Source organism: Myotis myotis, unplaced genomic scaffold, assembly GCF_014108235.1.
Source record: "Myotis myotis isolate mMyoMyo1 unplaced genomic scaffold, mMyoMyo1.p scaffold_m19_p_2, whole genome shotgun sequence".
In the NCBI taxonomy this organism is placed as follows: Eukaryota; Metazoa; Chordata; class Mammalia; order Chiroptera; family Vespertilionidae; genus Myotis; species Myotis myotis.
The window spans coordinates 142,006,172-142,017,609 of NW_023416324.1; the positions used below are offsets into that span (position 1 = coordinate 142,006,172).

The 11,438-nt window shown below is 37.7% G+C and overlaps 1 pseudogene; it reads right to left on the minus strand.

The window, feature by feature from the left end:
* Positions 1-2,691: 2,691 nt before the first annotated feature.
* On the minus strand, positions 2,692-4,583 carry LOC118675701 (annotated as a pseudogene).
* Between the last annotated feature and the right edge of the window lie 6,855 nt (positions 4,584-11,438).

An 11,438-nucleotide genomic window follows, 5' to 3' on the forward strand; every position in this document is an offset into this window, starting at 1 on the left:
AGCCTGCCACCAAGGTATGTGCCCTTGACCAGAATAGAACTGAGGACCCTGTGGTCAGCAGGCCGCTGAGCCAAACCAGCTAGGGCTGCTCTCACTTTTTGAGACAGCATGGATGGACCTGGAGAATATTATGCTAAGTGAAATCAGCCAGAGAAAGATAAGTACTAGATGATTCATTTATATGTGGGATCTAATGAACAAAATGAACTAAGAAACAAAATAGAAACAGACTGAGAGCTGTCAGAGTGGAGAGGGGTTGGGGAATGGATGAAAAAGGCGAAGGGATTAAGCAAAGAAAAACAAAAAGCCTCATAGACACAGAAAACAGCATGCTGCTTAACAAAAGAAACGTGGGTGGGGAAGGTACAAAAGGGTAAAGGGGGGGATAAATGGAGATAGGAGACTTGACTTTAGGTGGTGAACACGCAATACAATATACACCTGAACCTACATAATTTTATTAACCAATGCCACCTCCATCAATTCAATATTTTTAAACTGCTCTCACAACCTCCTGATTCTAAAGGTAATATTTAAAGTTCCAAGTGTCTCTTGAATATCATGATGAGCAGATATTAAGATACATATGTGCTGTGTAGCATATATGAGTAAATGAAAAAAAATCCATTCAAACTCTTCTCTAACCATGAAAGGAGACTCTCAAAACCTCTAAGGTAAAATGTAACACCTAAAATGAGGAGCTATTAAGTAGAATTTAGTTCTCCTTGTTTCTTCTTTCTTATTTCAGGTTCAGGTTCTTGCTTTTGATTAGACTCACAGGAGTCCTCTAGAGACTATTTATGCATGTTTGTTTGCTTGTTTGTTTTCTTCTGTGCACTTCATTTACTCCTTAGTGTCTCTGAATTGGAACTTTAACTTCTACAGTATATGTCTTCCTTTTATTTTTAATCTATCCATTATTTTAATAAGAATCAGTCTCCTTTTCCCAAAATATTTATTTTCTGAACTATTACCTGCCCACCTGACCAATAGGTCAAAGTTTGTATTTTGCCATTACATCATTGCTGCTCCGATGTTCCCAGGTGGTCTCAAGTCAGAAACAAGATTAATGTGTATAGTAACCCTCATTTATCCTTTTCTCTGAATTAATGCAGTTATTCTCCAATAACTATTGCCAGCTTGAACACACAGAAATCCATCATTTAGCTAAAAATAAATAATGTTTATATAATTAAATTTTTAGGCAAATACAACTTTAAATATTCTTCACTGAAAATATGCCATAAGAAATTTGTGCCATGAATGTCAGAGCATTGTTTACATTTACAAAGCAGAGATTCTATTTCATTGTGGCTTGGAGGCTTGGTGTTACATTTCAAGACTAGTAGGCCTTCCCCCTCAAAAAGCAAAATATAACAAAGCAGACAAACAACAACAACAACAATAACACCTCAAATCACCAAAACAGAATTTATCCTTGTGGCCATAGAAAGACTCAAGATTTTCTTTCACATTTAAAATTCAGGGGGGACACCCTCAGAGCCTTCCACATAGTTTAAAATTAGCCAGCAGTGCATTTTTGCATACAGTACACTCACATAGCAGTACTGTAAACATATAAAATATGTTTTGTTGGTATTTAATTACTTTTGTTTATAACAAATCTCTGATGTCCATTATGGATAGTTTATATTATTAATACATCATTATCTTGACACATTCTGAGGAATTATTTGTTTCCAGGCTTCTTGAGTTCATTCATACTTAATGAATAATGAGCAGTAAAAGAAATTCAGTATTTTTGAAACTCCCAGACATCGAGCATAAAATATATATTTGCTTTAGTCCATAGAGTTTCCAAACTTTCTGTTTTATAGGAATGTGGGAAATTGCAATAGGAAGAAAGAGGAAAAAAACAAGTTAGGTAGCTCTATTATGGCAGCCTGACAAATAATTATGCTCAGCCTGTACTGGTTACTGTGCAGCACATGAAACAATATTCTGCATTGTACAGAAGCAATTAGAGAGTGGTTCCCTGGGCTACTTTTGCCAACACTATTTAGAAGAGGCAAAATAATATCTGGGATCACTCTCAATTAAAGGAACCCCCAAAGCTAATGAGGTCCCTATACTACTAATACAGTATATAAAGTGTTTTGGGTTTTGTTTGTTACTTAAGAATTCTTACTTGAAAAAAATTATATTTTATTTTTAACTTGAAATGGTTAGAAAGGATTGTGGCTCAGAAGGCAGACATCACCAGGAGACAATATCAAAACAAGCGAAATAAAGGTATTAAATATTTAATTGATATTCAAACTTACTCAGTGGAAACTCAGTTTGGGTTTTGTATGTGAATTACTACCAACAAGCATTTTTCAAAATCAAAATGTGAAAACTAATACTGGTGTTAGGGTTATGTTTTGTTGTATTAAAATTCCATCATTTTATTATTTGCTTTACTAAATTTCTATTTTAACAAAAATATGTACATAATAAAAGTGACATGGCAGAATCCTGTTATGGGAAAAGAGTTAATTGAAGTTTGTGAACAACACATATCTATGCACAGCAAATATACAAAGAGTAACATAATGAGGTTTCTCCTCCAGAGATTTGAGTCCCTTAAGTAGGGGTGGGAGAACCTTTTTTTTTTTGCCTTTGATCATATTTTTATTCAAAATTAGCTGTCCAAAGTGATTTGACTATTATAGAATAAACAAATTTAAGTTAATGCCCCAGGCTTCCTTCTTCTGTGGTGGGTTTCTTTTCTATGGCTTTCATTTCAGCTGCTGGTTTCTTGGTACGTGCAGCCTTTTTCCCCACCAAATGCTTCTTCTGTTTCTTAAGACCCACAGCCTTCTTGCCTGGAACCCCCTTCTCATCTGATTTGGCTTCTAGCGCTGCTCCTGCTGCTTTATCCACCAGGAACTTGTGGTTCTTGGCCTAGCAAAGAATGGTGGTCCAGCCCATGGTCTTTACAGAGGGTTTTAGCTTCCACATGATTCTCAGGATTTTCAGTAGATTCTTCTTCAGGACTCTGTAATGCATCTTCTTGCGTGATGCTCAGAGGGCTCTTTGGATCTCTGGACTTCTCAAGATTCTGCTAAGGTTTGTGTTGAGCATCTTGGGCATGAGAAGGTTGTAGTTACTCTTGAGGGAGGCAGCTCTACGCCGAGTGCCATACAGCTCTTCTAACTTGCAGAAAGCACTTTCAGCCCAAATGCAGAAACATCCCACCTGCCCTCCAGGAGCAAGTTTCAAAATGTTCAGTTTGCTCACATTAAGGCCAGTGGTTCTCAACCTTCTGGCCCTTTAAATACAGTTCCTCATGTTGTGACCCAACCATAAAATTATTTTCCTTGCTACTTCATAACTGTAATGTTGCTACTGTTATGAATTGTAATGTAAATATCTGATATGCAGGATGGTCTTAGGCGACCCCTGTGAAAGGGTCGTTTGACTACCAAAGGGGTCGCGATTAACCGCTGCATTAAGCAGAGTAATTCTGGGGATGTTTCTGAAGACTTTGATGGTACTGTTGTCCTCATTATAGATGATGTGAGGTCCCCTTAGCTGGATAGGACCATGGTTTGTCATTTTGCCCTTGCCAGCCCTCATTTGCTGAGAGGTATAGACCTTTTTTCTATCCAGACCTTGAGTTTCTTATTTTTTCTTTTTTTAAAAAAATATATTTTATTGATTTTTTATAGAGAGGAAGGGAGAGAGAGTTAGAAATATCGATGAAAGAGAAACATCGATCAGCTGCCTCCTGCACACTCCCCACTGGGGATGTGCCCGCAACCAAGGTACATGCCCTTGACCGGAATCGAACCCGGGACCCTTGAGTCCTCAGGCCAACGCTCTATCCACTGAGCCAAACCTGTTAGGGCCAGACCTTGAGTTTCTTAAGAAGCAAAACAGCCTCCTTGGGTTTCTTGGAGGCTTCAACTTTATCTTCAGCCACCAAAGGAAGTTCAGGAACTTCCTCAATACAGTGACTTTATTTATTTATTTTTAAAAAATATTGTTATTGATTTTAGAGAGGAAGGGAGAGGGAGATAGAAACATCAATGATGAGAGGGATCATTGATCGGCTGCCTCCTGCACACACCACACTGGGGATTAAGCCTGCAACCCAGGCATGTGCCCTCGGCTGGAATCAAACCTGGGTCCCCTCTGTCCGCAGACCAATGCTCTATCCACTGAGCAAAACCGGCTAGGGCAATACAGTGGCCTTTAGACATGACCAGTGCTGGTAAGGCTGAGGCAGCCAGGGAAGAGCAGATGGCGTATCATTTCTGTGTGGCATTCACTCTGTAGTGCCAATGGCGCCAGGTTTTTGTTGGTGCAAACATGCAACCCCCACGACACATATTTCCACCACCTCAGACTCTGGGAATTCCAGCCACAGGTCTGCCAGTACCCCAGGACTCAGCACTGGTTTGGTGACCTGCCAATTCACTGACAGCATAGGGCTGTCTATTGTTTTTGCATAAGTTGGTGTGAACAAAGCTCACAATATCTGGTTGAATGGGAGCCTTGAACACAAAGTGACTTTTTTTACCAGATGTTTCTCCGTTTTTGGAGTACACAGATATCAGTGGCAGAGCACATGCCATGGCGGGGAGAGAAGGTCACACTTCTCTCTACCCAGGGGCTCCCACAGGAAAAAAAAAAAAAAAAAGTGGGGAACCTTTTTCTGCCAAGGGACATTTGAATATTTATAACATTGTTCGCTTAATATAAATCTATGTTTCTATGAAAAAAACAACTCATAGATTTATTGAATTTTGAGTCCCACCTGTGGTTGCCTTGACAGGGCTAGACCAAATGATTTCTCAGGCTTTACACATCCCGCTTGTGGGACATTTCCCACGTCTGTTTCAAGGAGATGAACAACTGGAAAAACAAAACAAAACAAAACAAAACAAAACAAAACAAAACAAAACAGGAGAACAGCATATGTAAACCTCATTGTTTTATAGAGCTAATAAATACCCTGAAATGTTAGCAAAGAAAGGATGCCTGTAGCTGAAGTAGTCAGATGAGGTCTCATAGAGGAGAAATAGTTTGGTTTTATGTAGAAGTACTAGTACAATTAGGAAAGAAGAGAGAATGGGCCATTGTTATGTGTCTGAGAAGAGCATGAGCAGAGCCGCAAAGATAGAGCATGTAGAAGGAGGGCAGAAGGAAGGAGGCAAATAGAAAAACTGGACTGTTTGAAAAAGAATCTCTGTATTGTGGGTAGAATAATGCTCCCACGAGATGTTCATGTCCTAATTTTCATAGTTTTTGAATATGTCAGGTTATATGGAAAAAAAAAATAAATGTTTCAGATGGATTTAAGGACGCTAATCAATTAACCTTAAAATAGGGAAATTATTCTGGATTATTGAAGAGAGCCCAATGTTACATAAAGCCAACGAGGGAAACAGAAGAGCCAGAGAATCTGAGAGGAAGATATAACCACAAAAGCAAGAACAGAGTGATGAGATGTGAGAAAGACTCAACCCTAATTTGCATATGGAAATTTGGAATATGGAAAAAGAGGGCCACGAGCTAATACTGGCAGCCTCTGGGAGCTGGAAAAGGTAAATAAAAAGATAAATTCCCTAGAGTCTCCAAAAGTAATAAAGCTGAATAAGACCTGTGGCATTCTTCTAACCTACATATACTATTGTAAGATCATAAATTTGTATTGCTTTACAGCATTATGTTTGTGATTATTTGTTCTAGACAGATTGCCTGAAAGTTTGAAAGCTTGGCTAGTTATCATCCCAAGAGTACATATCAACACTTAGATGAAGAAAGCCATATTTTATTAATGGTGTGAAAATACAATTCAAGAGAAAATAAATAAAATATTATACATTTTCAAGTAAAAAAATACATATTAATGTATAGAGTATTTTTTTTTGTAAATTAGAAAAACGACAATGCATAAGATAATTTCTTTTCAATTGTTCTTTACCATTTTTTATTAGAGTTATCAGAAATTACCAAACTTTTTCTGGATATCAATACCTTAATTTAGTATGAATTGAATTAATATACAGGGTGGGGCAAAAGTAGGTTTACAGTTGGTTGGATGAAAAAAATATAATAATTAATAAATAGTAATACAAGAATGAACTCTGTGTTTTCCATACAATTATTTTTGTTTTTACCAAAGATAATTATAGTAAAGGTACTTGGTTTATAAGATAAATCTAAACGTATATCTGGTCTATATACGTCTATTTACAGATATATCATTATCTGTAAATAATGATATTTACATAAGAACAGTAAGAATAGAAATTGCTCATATAAGCTCTTTTAAATCTGCTTTGCTGTAACTTTTTATAAGGAATCTTATGTGTAATCTTAACAGCCTCTCAGGGCAAGGAAATACAAGCCACGTACTTACCATTTTCCTGCAATACTTATAGATTTGAGCAAATTTCTTTCCCCCTGAGGTCTTACAAAAATCTTGAGGTGCCCAGGTCTGTCAGGAAGGAAACTCCCTAATACATCTGATAAATGTTCTGAGAACCCTGTAAGCAAGGTGCCAGGCAAGTTTTTCCAAGGGGCTCTCTGTACTCCATAGAGTCAACCTTAGTTTCTTAAAATTATCTGGTCATATCTACTAGTAAGTCTATGCACATTCTCAAATGCAGCATTCTAGCCAATGCTTGGCAATACAGCCAGTTTCCAATTGTGTCTTGTCACAAGAACAGATTCTTATTAAACTGATGTGAAGAACTATACTGTCATGAAAATATAAGAATACTCACTGAGAGTTTCCAAATTCTGGAGGGATCAGCTAGAAAGGAAAATAATGTTTTAATTCTATGTATATAGGTATAATTTACCAAATTGTTGTAGTCATAGTTAGCTTAAGAGAAATGGTTTCTTTATATCTGGAAACTAAATATTAAAGAACCAGCCATATTTCAAATAACAAGTCACAAATTTATAATCGTGTTCCTCGGTTCATTTAATAATATTTTATTCATTATCGCTTATATTGATCTTTCTGTTAGCAGTTTTATGAAGCCATTAGTTTCTCTATTCATGTCCTGTAATTTCTAACCTAGTTCAGTGGTATGATCTATAAGTCATTAGAGACATGAATCTTTTTGAAGCTGAAGCACTTATGTAAAAGCATCAGAATAAAACAATAATTGTCTGTAATTGAAAAAATACTTTAAAAAATGTATTTGTGAGAGATTTGATCAGAGTTCATTATAATAAAATTGACAAGGATATTTGGTTGTTCTTGTGACATTCAAGATTTTAAAATAATAACTAGAATTAAAACTGATAAGGTTATATTAGGACATATTAGATTTTTTAAAACATTTTATTTATTGATTTAGAGAGAGAGGAAGGAAGAGAGAGAGAAAGAGAAACTTTAATTTCTTGTTTCACATACTTATACATTCAATGTTTGATTCTTGTGTGTGCCTTGACCAGGGATCAAACCCACAGCCTTGGCTTTCCCAAACTGAGCTACCCGACCATGGCCTGAATATAATTAGATTTTTTAAAATTTTATGTAATTTCTACAAAATTTACATAATAACATATATCTACACAAATATAGACAGATTTAGCATCACTTGTTGAACAAAGCTTTCCATGTAATTTAACATGTCAAATAAGCCTAATAAAGAAAAGAGAGAAAGTAAGTATTTTGAGCTTTTACAGAAACCCTCTGAAATATCCAAAAGTTAGCTAGAGGTCAAAATGACTTTATTTAGAATTTGATTTGGAAAAATTTGTGAAAAATACCAAAGTTTTGGATATTTGACTAAATGAGGCCACAGATCATTATGAAATAATACTTAATTATCTATTTAACCAAAGTAACAATAATAGATTTCAAAGGCAAATACAGAAGATTAAACAGCTGTTAGCAAAATTTAGCCCTTTTAATATTGAGAAGATTTAGTTTTCTTAAGAAATCAAAGACCTGATTAAGACAGCATTAAGGCCTGACTAAGACATCCTGAAGCAAAGAACTTTAATTTGTTAGAACAAAATCTCTGCTTTCTAGACAGCATACCCCAAAGGCAAAGAAAACACTTCACAATCTATCAAGAGTAAACCAATAGTCTAAGGCAAATGTGTTCTTTTAACAGACAGAAAAACAAAATTCTAATTTTGTACCAGATCGCTTTAAATATTTACATGTATTTATTAAATTAAATTCATTTCAATCTTAGCCAACTTGACTACATTAAATTTTCTTTCCAAAGATCCCTTTTGTACAAACCTTTTAGAATTTTTTTTAATTTAAATTTTGTCCCATATTTCCACTTTTACAGTTTGCCTCTCTTTAAAATAACATCATTTTACTTGTACAAATATATTTCCATTTTTTTACTGAAAAAACACATCCTACTTTTTTGCATTCAAAGTAGTTCCCTTTATTATTTCTAGTAGTTTTAATTACATATACTAATTAAAATATTCAACATTTAGAAACCTTGATTTCTAATGAAAACTACATTCAGGCATACCTCACAGACATTGTGAGTTCAGTTCTAGACTACAGCAATTAAAGTGAGTATCACAATAAAAGTAGGCATACTCTGTTTGCTGTCTTGCCTTAAATTTATAAAAAATGCAATACCTGGGAAGTGCAATAGATTGAGGTGTAATAAAATGAGGTGTGTCTATAATTGTGAATTGTCTGTTACACATTTTTTACTGGCAAATGTATTAATATATTTTATAATTTCTAGGAATATGTGCTTCTGCATACTATTTTTTTTCAGTGTGGCACAAGACATTTTTATTTACAGACCAAAATGTCTTTAGTTACTCCATAACAAGAGGTCAAAAACAGGTAAATTTAGACTCAAATGGCAATTAATGTATCAGTATTTTATTTCACTTGGAAATATTACAGACATTTACTGAATTTCCATAATTACTGAATTTAGCAAAATTCCATAAGTAGAAGTTAATAAAGGGGTTTGGGAAACTATCATACAACAAACATTACTGAAAAATTTACCTAAACCCTTTTATTTCACCTATGCCTATTTAATTTATTTGTTCCAAACAATCATGTTTAGATAACCTATAGAAACTTTATTAGACTTTTGATAACACCAGTTATCATCTTAAATATTTTTTTGGCTGAAAAATTTTATAACAAAAATACCATGAAGTTATTTGACTAATAAATCAAGGCAGAATAAAAGTTGTTTATCCAAGGTATATTAAAATTGAGAACTCTGAAGCAGGCCTATTTATTTAACCCAACAAACTCAAAGTATTTTTAATTGACTGGAATTATCTTAGAATTCATGAACTTAAAATACTCAACTTATAAGCACTTACTTTGAAGCCAGTTAAACAGAGGTCTTTTATAAATTAATTTTAGTAATAACATCCAAAAGTAGAAATATACCATATCTATAACATCCACATATAAAACATATAGACAAAACAAAGATGTCTTAGCTTTCATTTTAAAATGTTAGCTGAAAGGCACGCCGCCCGCCTCTCCGGGCGGTGCGGGAGGAGGAGTCTGGCCGCTGGGCTCTGAAATCCCTCCGCGCCCGCTGTAGGGCCTGGCCTCCCCGGAGCGGGTCCGAGTGTCCGGACCGGCTGCGTGGTGGCTGGCGGCCGGCCGAGGGGTGGGGCCGGGCGGCGACCGACCACAGGGGAGGTCATGGGAGCGGAAGGCCTCACCGCCTGGCTCTTTCCTCCCTTCCCCTGTGGTCGGCTCCCCACTTGCCCACGCTGGGGCCGGGGGTCCATGCGGCCCTCGGGGCCCGGTCGGGGGGACCGGGGCCTGCGTGGGCCGGCAGCCAGGCCCCATGGGGGGGGGAATTGGCTCCCCGGCCCACGGCGGGAGCCCGGCATGGGCTGCCACCCGCCCGCTGCCCCCCGGACCGGGCCCAGTGCAGCAGCAGTGGCAGCGGAGTGGGGTGCGTGCCCTAGCTCGGGGAGGCCGCCATGCTGCAGTGCACCGGCCCCATGGCCGGGCCTGCTCTGAGCGGATACCGCTCCTCCAGAGCTGGGCCACTCCACCGACCGCACCCTGTTTGATGGGCCTGTGCCGCCCAGACGCACTGGATTCCCAGTCTTCCCACAGGCCAGCTGCGGGTGCTGTGCGGGGGGAGGGGGCATCCTGCCTTGTGGTGAGTTTGAGCGGCAGCAGCAGGAGCCGGGCAAGGACTGCGCCCTCCATCTTGCCTTGGGTCCTCCATTTTGGGACGGTGCCATGTGCTTCCTCACGGGAAGAAACCGCTGCCAGCCACACCCAGGATTTCTCTGGACTAACCAATAATAATCAAGGGAAGTGCACGCCATCACTATGACCACATTCTGTACCGACTCGCGCCTGGCCAATCAGCTGGGCCCACAGTCCCCTCTCCTGCCCTCACTCCACCCCCCTTTAAAACTCCCAGTCCCATCAGGTCTCTCTCTCTCGGCCACTGGAGCTTACCGTTGCATCGGTGAGTGTGGCCGGGGAGCCAAACCTAGGTTTGGAATAAATGACTCTTTGCTTTTGCATCGGACTGACTGGCTCCCTGGGGGTCTTGGGAACTTTGAAATCTGGGCACAACATTAGCCATGAATCAAGTAGATCATAAAACTCACTAGTTTTTAAATAAGTATGTCTCTGGCAGATGGAATGAGTTAAGATTACACTTTGGTCAAGAGAACCTTTTAATAGTATTTTTTAAAGGGCCTTTTCCTTTTCTTTTTTATTAGTCTCAGCATACCTTTAATTACCTCATTGAATATTTACATTTTAAGGACAAGGTGAGACTTACATCTTAGAGGTACAGGAAAAAAATACAAGTTTTCTCCTACTAATTTTGGAGTATATTAATCTACTATACAAAGTCTTAAAGCAATTACTATTTAAATTTATTCTGTTTTTGAAGTGCAGGACAATGCTTTTATTCTAATGTTCGGATATTTACAATATCTGTTTATGTCTGAAAGAAATAGGAGGAAGTCAGAGTTGATTTTGAGTAACTCTGTGTCATGCTTTTGTTTTTCTAAAGGTTTAAGAAAGAGAGAAAAGGACTCTCACCATTTTAGCTTCCACTAGATCCCAGAGATCTGGGAGGCTGACAGGTAAGAATTTTTACTTTCTGTGGCTTTTGTCATAGGCAATAGGATCTCTTCATCTGCAGCAGTCCCAGTAGCATTCAGTCAGTGAGGATCCTGCTGACTATTCCAACTGTCAGGGAAGGGCGGAGGGGATATTCTACTTTTCTGGGTTCTTATGGCTCTCAACTAAAAGTAGAAGAAAATTAAATCCCACATAATAATAACTGATATTTACAGGTCACTAAATACTTGAGGTATAACCCTTTTATGACTGTTTTTCAATTCACTATAGCTATACTTTTAGGTAAGCGCTATTGCTATTTATAATTTTAAGAATAAAAATATATATTTTATTGGTTATAGCTATACTTTTAGATAAGATCTATTGCTATTTACATTTTTTTGTG